The following is a 13,100-nucleotide window of genomic DNA, read 5'->3' on the forward strand; positions in this document are numbered from 1 at the left end:
ATTATTTTCTGAACCTCATGTCCTTCCAAACTTGAATGCTGTTATTATTTTTTTCTGTGGAATCTTTAAGCAACTCTTTTCCATATGACTGAACTCAACTTCAAAGTGACCATATCTGTCAATCTCAAAAAGGAAATAATCAAACAACCATTAAACAACAACATAAAATTAGTCAATATAACGTATTATTATTATTGTGCACCATATTCCAAGTCTTTTGAAGACACATGATAGCTTTTATTATAGGAGCATTCCCATTTTTAAGTGAAATGGATGCATCTTGTGACCACATTTATGACTTCAATTATGATCTGTTCATCAAACAGAGTGATATGTCTTAAGAAGACACATAAGTCACTGATTACTTTTATGTAGACTGTTGGGCACTTCATTAAATGTTAAAGGGAGTCTCATTATACTTTTATTGTATTGAATTCAGCCAAAGGGACAGTCATTCAATTATTTTCTTTTAAAGCTTTTAAATTGATGTTATTCAATTGCTGTTTTAGAGTAAAAACAATTACTGTTAATTAAAACCATCAAAAATTAAAGGCATTTTAACAAGTACTAATATAATGCAAAAATACTTTACAATTTTAATAAAACATTATGGGTTTTTTATGCATAACTGTAAGGAGAATAAGAGTTTGTGCTTTACGGTAATGATCATTTTACCGGTAATGATCCTATAAATACAGTAGTCTTTCTTTTTCATATTCTTATTACTTTCTTTTCATATTTCAGGTGAAATATGAACTGGATTTGTTCTTGATGGGTTTCGTGAGATTTACCCATACAGAAGTGAATGGAAAATGGCAGATTGTCATACTGGCCTTATGTAGACACATTCAAATTCTAGAGTGACATGTTAGTTCTCTCTAGAAAGACATATTAGCAAATCAAATTCTAGAATTACATATTGGTTCTCTCTAGAATGACATATTGGCATATAAAAATTGCATAATATCATATTGGCATTGGCATTCTAGAATTGCATATTAGTTCTCTAGAAACAGTGGTTCTCAACCTTATTTTTTATTGATTTTTTCTCCACAATTTGATATGCCCAATTCTCAATGTTTCAGAAAAAGTTTGTTTATTATTTGTAGTCATACATCTTAATCTAAAGTTTAGCATTTTAATTATATTTCTAATTTGAAATGAATTTTTTGTCATCTTGTGGCCCCCTTGGTAGTGTGCTAGGGCCCACTTGTTAGACCCAGCCACCTGGTTGAGAACCTCTGCTCTAGAAAGATATATTAGCATTTTAAAATTGTAGAATGACATGACATGTTATAATTCTAGAATGACATATTATTATTCCATTTCCATTTTTGATGCGCTGTACAGCTACTCAAGTCACTTATTTTGCTCGTCCAACTGAACTAAAATGATTTCAATTTCAAATATATGTAAACGTATTGACGTATTGCTTATACCATGATCAATGGAAACATGTAAATGCTTCATGCTGCAAACCCTAACCTAATCTACGCCCTTGCCTATATTTAAATAACCTTTCACCATTACAACAAAGCAGCACGTGATGTTTCTCAACTCTGGTCTCTAAACGGGACTGCTACTTCCAGTGGGTCTGCCGTTTTCATGACATACAATATCAGGTGTCATTACTCCACTAAACATGCAGATCAGTCTGCTAGGTAGCTGTAAGGGAGAGATGAGTAACTCACCTCTGAAAACATCTACCATGTCCACTATGCTCCAATAAATTAGGCTATAACTGCGGCAATAACTAAAACATTTAACTGAGCGCTATTCACTCTGCATCAGTCCACAGCACCACGGCAAAATAAATAATATTATGTTGTGAAATGTAGGGTGACCAAATGTCCAGAGAAATGTGTCAGATATCGTTCATATCTTCATATTCTACAGTTAGGACTATTATATATTCTGTGTATTTCATACTGCACACATCAGTGTTCACATATTTGTGTCTTTATGTGATTATTCACTCTCTCGCTCACTTGCTCTCTGTGCGAATAGAACACCTGCTTCATCGCTCACACTTAATGTATTATTTTAAGTGATAATTCTTTATTGAGACAACATCAAGTATACTGCATATCAGGGAAATATGAGGGAAGAAACAAGTCCTGAGTCTCTATTCACATACTATCCAAACTAAATATTATCTGACAAGCACAAAACATGTCAGCCAAAGAAGAGTTTTTCCTAAAGAATTTATCTTCAGGGAAGTTTGCCTGGGCACAGCAGGAAGGCTAAAAAGTTTTGGAGGCTATCAAACAAAATATTATTATGTGCATTTGAGGGAAATGAGACTTAAAAGTTGTTGCATATTCACAACAGTTTTTTTTAAATATATAAATTTTATTAAAATTGTCTTTATTTGTTACTGTTATATATATTTACTTGTTTATTTAATTTGGAAGCACTCTTTATTAACTGTTAGGCTTTCTACTCACAACGGGAGCTTTCTTCGTTTATTCTGGAGAGTGTTTATATCCCGCTACACACGTGTGTGAATGCAGTGCTGTAACAGCTGGCTGATCAAATCAGAGAAAAGAGAAACACATCATCACCTTTACAAAATTGTTTCACGATTTTAAATGAGTAAAAGTAACTTATATTTTGACAAAATGTTATAGTTTCATATGAAATAATCTAAAGGTAGAATCTATTAGACCTCATTTTATATCAACAGTGGCAGTTGTAGTTTTAGTTATAGTCTTAAGATGATGTAAAGTTCAATGGAAAGGAGGAGGCAAGAACCGGCTTGACGATGTAAATAATATTTTAATGATAAACAAAAGACAAACACACACATGATGGACATTTCCGTAAACTATCTCTCTCTCCCGCACTATCCTCCGCATTCGGCCTTTATCCCTCTCAGAGGCTTGATTAGCCTGATAAGGGACCGGGTGTGTAGAATCACAACCTGGCCCCGCCCTCCGCCCTGCCACAGATGTGTTTCAGCTAGTATTTATTTTTTCATTAATATTAATCATTTGTTATTATTACTATTATTTGAGACTACACTGGCCTAACCATGGTAATGAGGAGCCTTTCCTGTGTAATATGTGTGTTCTGTTTGAAATTAGGAAACAAACAGGATAATAATGTGCTCATATAAGTAAATATGCTCTTCAATTTTTAAAAGGGGGCAGAGAAAACTTCCTGTCTCTGTTGCCTCTGGTGAGAGGAGGTTTTCAGCTTTACATCTGATAAAAACCTACTTGAGGCTCACAGGACTGCACATTTGCATTTGATATCAATCGAATGTGGAATTCGAATGTCTTTAGACACAGAAGACATAGTGGTTGCATTTGCTGAAGCCAAGGCCCGTAAGCAGCAGTTCTAAAAAAATGTGCACTATGGTTTTGTAAGCAAATATTTTTTTTATTTTTTGTGTATTTGTAGTTCTTTATATTATTTATGCAAAGTTTGCTTTTATTTATATTTCATTTATATTATTTCCATTGAAAAGAAAGAGTTTAAAATTTTGTGGAAAATAAAATATTTTTTTTGTATAATCATCTATGTGCATGGATTTAATGATTAATGTGCCTTATGGGGGTGGGGGCAGCTCTCTGTTCCCACGTCTATCTGTCAGTGGATCACCAGCTTTCTGACGGACAGTCAGCAGCTTGTGAGAATGGGGAAATTCACTTCCAGCACCTGTACGATCAACAATGGTGTCTCACAGGGATGTGTGCTCTTCCCACTACTCTTCTCCCTGTACACCTGTAACACTGGGAAGAATTCAAGAGTGCTGGATCTAGGTGCAGCTATGGATTTTAATGAAAATAAACAAATAACTGGTAGACACAGGAACAAATAAAACATTCACGATGGGAAACAAACATAAACAGGAGCAAACACCTACGAAGGGCACTGGTTAAACATGGGAGGTCAAACACATGCAACAACTGACCAAGACTGAACAGAAATCAGGGCATTATATACACAAAGGCTAATGAGAAAATTAAACACAGTTGAAAAACAATGGGGAACAGCTGGAGGTGATCAGAGCAAGGGATGATGGGAAGGGTAGTCCATGGGGAACAGATGACAGAGGCAAAACACAGGGCAGACAACCGTGAATCGTGACAACACCAATGACTGCATCGCCAAAGACCCCTCTATCAAGCTCCTGAAGTTTGTAGACGACACTACTGTCATCTGCCTCATCCGAGATGACAATGAGTCTGCATACAGAAGGGAGGTTGAACAGATGGCTGTCTGGTGCAGTCAAAACAACCTGGAACTGAACACACTCAAATCAGTGGAGATGATAGTGGACTTTAGGAGGAACACACCAACACTGACCCCCCTCACCATTCTGAACAGCACTGTGGCAGCAGTGGAGACATTCAGGTTCCTGGGCACAACCATCTCACAGGAGCTGAAGTGGAAGACTCACATTGACTCCATTGTGAAAAAGGCCCAGCAGAGGTTCCTTTGCCAGCTGAGGAAGTTCAACCTGCCACAGGCGCTGCTGATGATACAGTTCTACTCAGCAGTCACTGAGTCTGTTCAGCTACAAAATCAGACATCAGAAGACTACAAAGGACAGTTCGGACTGCTGAGAGGATTATTGGTTAACCCCTGCTCTCCCTTCAAGAACTGTACACTTCCAGAGTGAGGGAAAGGGCTGGAAAAATCACTCTGGACCCCATTCACCCAACCTAATACCTTTTTGAACTGTTGCCTTCTGGCAGGCTGTACAGAGCACTGAGCACCCGAACCGTCAGGCTCAAGAACAGTTTTTCCATCTCTGAACATTTAAAACTGCCCCATTGAGCAATAATTATATGAAAGTTACACAGTTTAATCTTTTTATATCTATCCAACACGTCCCCTTTCACAGATATAACAGATTTGTATTTAGATTTGCATTACATATGTGTATGTGTGTATGTATATGTGTATGTGTATGTATGTATATATGTGTGTGTGTATATATATATATATTGTCTTGTGTATTCTATATTTACTTTATTTTCTATGACATTTTTATTTAATTGTATTATTAATATTACATTTGTATTTATATATTTTCTATTGCATTTGTAACTATTTTTTATTATTATTGTTGCTGTTTTGTATAGTTGTGCCCTGGAAGCTCCTGTCACCAAAACAAATTCCTTGTATGTGTAAGCATAAAGCTGTTTCTGATATACAGTATATATATATATAAGTGTGGCAGGGCAGAGGACGGGACCGGGTGTGTAGGATCACGACCCGGCCCCGCCCTCCGCCCTGCCACATTAAGCAATACCACACGAAAAGAGTTTTAATCCACCAATATGTCATTCTATCTATCTATCTATCTATCTACAGTATATATAACAGTTAGTTCCAGTCCTCGAATCTGATTGGATGAGGAACTGCGGCCTCTTGCCTCCGGCCGAATCACAGCAGTGTTGATTAATGGCCATATAGCACGATTGTGAGTGTATACAACAGTATATATACAAATATATACAACAGTTCAATGAACAAGTACATTTTTAAAAATGAGGAAAAACTGAGAATGGTCATAAAAATGCATTTGTGCATAGAACTACTTTGTTACGCGACGGATCAGAATCTGCCATTGCTGGTTCAAAATAAATAATGCGTCCAAGCCTCTGTTAGTAATTCCAAAATTTCACTTCAGAAATAGTATCACGGCTTGGGCTGTTTCTATCAAGTTATTGGATAAACAAGGATGGATGGATGTGTGTGTGTGAGAGAGAGAGAGAGAGAGACGGAGCATGTGTGATCACCTGTGCCAATCCCAAGCAGAGATGCTGTCAGCTTTCTGAAGATCAGCTTTCTCAGTGGAAAAATAGCCGTCCAAGCGGGGGTATTCCTCCCTATTTTGCAATAGCCGGTGCGCAAGAGTCATTCACTATAGAAACCGAAATTTCCTCCGCCATTTTAAACAGTATGTCCTCTCCAATGTTGAAAGTCTGGTAAGAGGTAAGTATCTTGAGTTTGTGTAATTAATCAGTCTGTTGTGTCTAATTTGTGATGAGCCGTAATGCTGAAGTTGTTTGTTTATAGCCATTTAAAGCTATTTCCTAACTTTAGTAGAGTAGTAGTAATACGATCGATCTTGTTGTGCTATTGTATGTAAACACTGACTGATGCTGACTTCTCATCACCTAACTGGCTCATATTACACACAAAAATTATCTTTTGCCATAGAATGGCATATTACCATACTAAAAATGAAATAAAAAGTAGTTTTCTCTAAAAATGACATACTGACATTAAAATTCTAGAATGCCATATTGTTTCTCTCTAGAATGACATATTGGTGGATTACAATTTTAGAATGACATATTGGTTTTCTCTAGAATTACATTTTAATATATTACAATTCTAGAATAATATATTGGTTCTTTCCAGAATGACATATTGGCATATTCAAATCCTAGAATAACATTTTTACATGTTATAATTCTAGAATGGCATGTTCTCTCTCACAATTCTAAAAATGAAATAAAAAGTGGTTTTCTCTAAAAATGACATATTGACATTAAAATTCTAGAATTCCATATTGTTTCACTCTAGAATGAATATTGCCATATTCAAGTTTTAGAATGACATTGTAATGATTGTAGCTGGAAATGGCAATGACGAACACAATGAAATAAAGAACCCAAGAGCAGTTTAATAATCAAAGTTAAAACCAAAAACCCAAACTATAAAAATGAATAAAACATAACATAAACTTAAACATGGTAGGCAAGGCTTAAACTTGACATGACCTTGACCACTGCTACACAACTAACATCAATACTACACAAGAGACATTAATCTTAATGGCAAACATGAGGGCTTAAATACACAGACATTGGGGAACATAAACCAATGAACAAACAGAACACTAAATAAGATAACAAGACTAATAACCTAAAACCAATTACAAACTAGAACTAATAACAAGGTAATCAAACAACGAACCAATGAAAACAAGGACATCACATGACTAGGGAAACACATGACCTGAACTTTTCAAAATAAGAGACATGAAAAACAGGAACCTACAGAATAAACATGACAGACATATTGGTCCTCTCTAGAAAAACATGTTATAATTTTAGAATGGCATATTTGTCTCTCTCTAGAATTACATACAGTATTGCCATAATTCTTGAATGATATATTGGCATTTCAAAATTCAAGAATGACATATTAAAATTCTAGAATGACATAGTGGTTCTCTATTGAATTGCATTGACATATTATAATTCTAGAATTTTGGTTCTCTCTATATTGATATATTGGCATATTGACATTCTAGAATGACTTAATGGTTCTCTATAGATTGACATTTTGGTTTGGTTCTTAAACCATTACCCTTCCAGAGACTGTCAAGATAAGTAAATGGTTTTAGCTTTCTAGACCCTGTATAGAATAAGCATTTGGTCACTGTGGGTATTAATATATATAAGCTGTTATACATGACATTTGTGATGAGCAAGTACTGCAAAAAGAGATAATGGATGCACATGTCAACACACACACAACACTTCTAACTGTGCAAGAGCGGTTGCATGGAGCTGTGCAAAGGACGTGGAGTATCATGTTCACATTTGTTTTAGATTTCAGCCTTGTAAACAAAGGGAGGAGGGCAGACACTCTGGGGCCCGTTTAAATTAGGCCCCAATAAGATATGTCAAATCCACAAACCCAGAGCCTCTCGCAAAGCCCAAATCGAATCAGACGCAGCCGTTTGATGGTTTCTGAGTTTGGTCCCTATAACAATTATTTTTGTTTTAATAATCATTCCCTGTTTTGGGCTGGAAGACACAGTGGAGCTTTGGTGGGAGGGAATTAGACACACACACACACACACACACACATACACACACACACACACACACACACACACATTATGGGAAATTGGGAGCAAGCTCTCAGATGCAGTATGGTTTCTAGTCTCTTCTTGAGCCCAAAAATGATATCATACATTCTAGGGAGTGTGGGAGAGAGCAAAGCAACGAGGAAAGGGGAGTTTCGGAGGCAGACCGCATCTCCGTTCTTGATTTGCTCCCCTCAAACAGAGTGACCTAAAAGGCACATCCATTAGTAAAGAATGTGTTGAAGTGAAGTTTTGCTTTGGTTTCATGGGCGTAATATCATAAGGAATCTTTTGAGAACAAAGAGTTCGTTTTTCTGTAAATATTCTGTAACTTTGAGAGCTCAAAACGTATTCCCTGGTGAAATTTGTTACTATTGAAATTAACTCCTTCAACTTTCTGATGTCACACAACACCTGACCATCCACATGTACAGTTCAAGAGCACCCGATGTGTGATCAGAAATGTATGCTGCCCAGTAATGAAGTAATGACTATGAAGCAGGATAGATTGGCCTACTATTGTTCCTAAACGCTAGAAGAACTAACGATAAGAGTACAATGTGTGAACATCAGTTAAACCTTGTGCTGTTTCTGACTGTGTGTAGCACCTACAGCTCTGCATATCCTTCTGAAGAATCCAGTCTAAGAAAGGAATGACTGAAGTTTATTTTCAAACAACTAAATAAAAAACGTCATGTTCAAACCACAGCCATTATTCATTTTTAAACATCGACATAGCGAGTTCTCCAAGGTCAAGAATTTCAGGGGAATGAACAGGAGGAATATCACCAAATGAACATCTTAACAGAACAAATATGTAAGAGCATTTCGTTCTGATTTTTAGGCAAATTAAACGAAGCCTGTTCGCCCAATTAAGTATAAATTCGTTTTTACATAGAAGTCTTAAAGGCACAGCAGCAAAAATAATGTCCCAATTATTTGCAGAGATATGGTGAAAATGGTCATGAGATACTAAATTATAACTTTTGAAGCAAACACTTTACTCACATTACAATTGGCAATCAGGGAAAAAATGAATAATCAAAATGTGTGGTACAAGTCATATAAGATGACCCCTTTAAAGAAATTCTAGCTCAATCAAATGCATTTGTGGCATAATGTTTAAGTTAAAACACTCACTGTTTCAAAAGTATAACAACAGGACATAAATAATATGTGTGAATGTGAGTTTAGTGGGATTAAAATATTTACTAAGCTATTCTGTGAAAAGTTAGATCCAATTTTACAACTTTGTTGTCATGACGACATAGCGCTGTAAACCCTAAAACCCTAAAACAACCATTAAACAATGATATAAACAACATTGCAGCTCAAATGATACATGAGTTTAACAGAATAATTCATGTAAGAGCTTTTTTATCAAATTAAAGGTTCACATTTCTGCATTTAAACCCTCAAAAAATTGGCCCCCATTCACTTCCATTCTAAGTGCCTCACTGTAGGTCATAAAGGTTTGTAACAACACAAGGTTGAATATATGATAATAGAAATGTTTAATTTTTGGATGAACTATCCCTTCAAGTGAGCACATGGAGTCCAGCTTTTCTCCCTTAGGGCTGAAATGGTTCACTTCCTGTCCATGGCAACAGGCTGCAGACAGACCTCAGTAAACAATTCCAAAAGTTCTCAGTGACCTGTTTTGCATTTCAGTGCATTCAAACAAAACATATTTGACACAGCGTAACCTTATTTTGTGACAGGCTCCAGATTAGAGATTTTATTATTATTATTATTTTCTATTTTATTTAATTTTATTATTATTCATCTATTTATTTGTTCATTTTTTGATGAATATGTTATTGGTGTTTGCTTGATAAAGTAATCCTTGCCTTAGCAAACACCACAAATAATATTTAAACTTTAAAGCAGCGAGGTTTTGTTTGGAATGACAGAAACACAAGCACAACAATAAGACAGAGGAAGAGTTATAAAGCCACAGTTTCCCTTACTTTGTGCCCATCCTTAGTGTGACCCTGTGCCCGCTTCAAACAGCTTTGGGCTTGTTAAGAGTGGTAGATCACAGCAAAGACAATGCCCATTCCTTAATGGCTTTCCCTCAGTTGGCCGGCGTGGGAAAGTGGTCATCCCTCCCACTCCAGTCAGAGGATGTGGAGGCTCAAATCTCTTATCTGCTCACAATAACATCCTGGTGCATGAACCACACTTTTCTGTCCAAGGGAAGTTAGACACAGCTAAAAGTCCAAACAAACAGTGGTTGAGGGCATTGGGGAGTGTCAGTATTTACTGATGTCAAAGTAGTGGAATATTACATTCAATCTCAACACTAACAAACAAAGATGCATTATTATGGTTTATTTGAATTAAAATTATTAGGGTGTTTCCTCTCCTTCAGCCCGAGACAGCTGGGATAGGCTCCAGCAGTACTCGCGACCCTGCATAAGACAAACGGCTATAGAAGATGGATGCATAGATGGAATATGTTTTGAATTATGTTGTTATTTTCATTTTCAGTTAGGAACATTTACCATAATACAATATACGTATATGAGTGCTTCTTCAACTTCTTTTCACAACTTTTTTTGGCCCAACAGTGTGTGTACATGCATCAGAGGAGATTTGTAATTTTTTTGGAAAGTCGTGAAAATTCCCACTACAGTGTCATTTCAAATTATGCTGATGGAAATAAAATAAAAATTATTATTTAAAATAAAATGGTCTTGCTAAAATTTATTTCATAGCTATAAATCCTAAAAACATATTTAAAAACACAAAAAAATTTATTTTCACACTTTTTGCAAAAATGTTATTTGCACAGCTTGTTTGGAAATGATGCCAAATAAAAATATTCTGCACACAACTGATATTTCCCTTGATTTTCTTTTCTATTTCCCTTGATCACTTTTTTTATTTTTTTTATTTTTATTTTCAATACTGAAATTTTTTTTTAGATTATATTTGCAAAATATTATAATTTGTATTTTTATAAATAATAAAGTTAAAAGTCAAATCTATACATAAAAAGAATTTGAAAAGTACCAAAAATAAATGATGAAGGCATGGTAAAATGTTTCTGAGATAGCTTTAATTTGACCTTCATATAACAAATACACCAAAAGTTTAAATCTGTTCTCTTTAATAAAAATAAAGCATGAAAGTGCCCGAAGCTGATGAAAAAAGAATGAAAGAGATATTATTTTAATTATAAGGCATTTATACATATGGAAATATTTGCTCTATACTTTCTAAAATGTATGTTGATTTTTATTGTAATAAAGTTTTATTAAAATGTTTTCATTTCAAAATAAAAAATGATCATTACTGTAATGCAAACAAACAAAACAAAAACTCCCTTTCTATTAATGTAATTTTTAGTTTACCAATTTCTTTGGTTTAATTTTGAGTATTTATTCCTGTAATAAAAAAATATGTTTTGCAAAAATGAGAGTATAACTAATTTAAAAAAAAATCATAAATGTCCTAACACATTATGGTTCTAAGAGGGGGCTGGGGGGGAAATGTGCTTAATTGTCACAACACACAAAATCTTAGTGTCTAAAATGGGCTTAATCTTCTTATTTTATTTTTTATTTTGGGGTGAAATGTGACATGGACATGTGTTCACAAGTTTCCCCCTGTAAGGAAGTTGTCCGTGATTGGTGTCCTGCCTGATGAGGCCAGACAAGAACGGCTGTATCTGTGCTTGAATAACTCTGAAAACAACACCTACAGCAGCAGGCAAACAACAGGTGGAGAAACAAGCCCAAACAAGCAAACAGGAAAAGAGCAGAAGCAGCTGTCTCGCACTGCCTCCAGACAGGAAACCAGCGGCCAAAGCAAGAACTCTGGCCACGTTCTTCTTCGAACAGAATTGTGCTCTGAGAAAAACAGGATGGCAGATTGTTGTGGTTTTGACATCAACAGTAGCAAGGAATAAATCAACCCAATTTGAAAATTCTGTAAAAATTTACTTAACTTCATGTCACTCCAAACCTGTATTACTTTTTCTTCTTCTGTCAAATAGGAAACGTGAGATTCTAAGGTATGTCCTGGCTTGACTTTTCCATATAATAAAGTTAAATCTGAGTCTGACAAGCTCCAAAATGACCAAAAGTGATTCATAAGACTTGTGCACTACATTCTAAGTCTTCTAAAGTCATATGATAGCTTTGTAAAATAAGCAAACCAGAATTTAAGTCGTTATTCACTGAAAGTTTTACCTTTGGTGTCATTCACGTCAAACCTGATTCAACGACGCAATGTGCCATATATGATTTGAGCACATGCAGAGCAAGATTTTCAGTGAATAACGACATACATTTTGCTTTGATTGTCACATAATACTATTGCTTGATGATTGTTGGATAAGTTACTCAGACAGTAATCCAATACAAGCTATTCTCTAAAATTGTAATAAGATTACTTTACAGATTACTTCATAAATAAAGTAATCAAATATATAACTACTTTACTTTGAAGTTACTTTCTAAAAAAAAACACTTATGGTAATGTTTTTGTTTTGCACTGAACAAATTCAAAATATCTATATTTTCCGCTTGTACATTGTCGCACACCCTTCAGCTGTCCCAAAAATACAAACTGTCATACATAAACATATTAATTCATATATTAAATGTATTTTACAAAAACATTATTTAAAAAATATGTCTAATCCAAGCAATGTGCTTACAAGTAATAACAATTCAATGTAAAAAATTGTAATCTAATTACAAGATTTTAAAATGTAATGTTACACTACTTTAATTTACTTTTTAAAGTAATTATATTACAGTAACTAATTACTTTGTGATTACGTAACACCCAACACTGATTATGATACATTTTGGTGTTTTTTTAGTGATTAAAGAGCTTGACAGCCAATGGTCCCCATTCACTTCCATTAAATGGAAAAGAGCTGAAAGGAAATTCTTCAAAAGTTCACATTTTTAGTTCCATAGAAGAAAGAAAGCCATTTGGATTTTGAACAACATGAGGGTAAGTCTACAATGATGACATTTATATTTGTGGGATTGCCCAGAGTTATCTTGTTAACTGGCTCAAACATGGCAAATTGTGATTCTTTCAAAGGAAATAACTGAAACGATGCCATTAAGAAACTACTGGGGGGCTGCAGATCTAAATCTGAATTCCAAAGGCTTCATGCAAAGAGCCCTTGGCAGAGGTAAGGAATCACTTCCTTTGTTTCAAACAAGAAGAAAAAAGTGACCTCATTACGAGAAAATACATCTTAAATGTTTGCACATGTGGACGTTGATGC

Source organism: Xyrauchen texanus, chromosome 20, assembly GCF_025860055.1.
Source record: "Xyrauchen texanus isolate HMW12.3.18 chromosome 20, RBS_HiC_50CHRs, whole genome shotgun sequence".
Classification (NCBI taxonomy): domain Eukaryota; kingdom Metazoa; phylum Chordata; class Actinopteri; order Cypriniformes; family Catostomidae; genus Xyrauchen; species Xyrauchen texanus.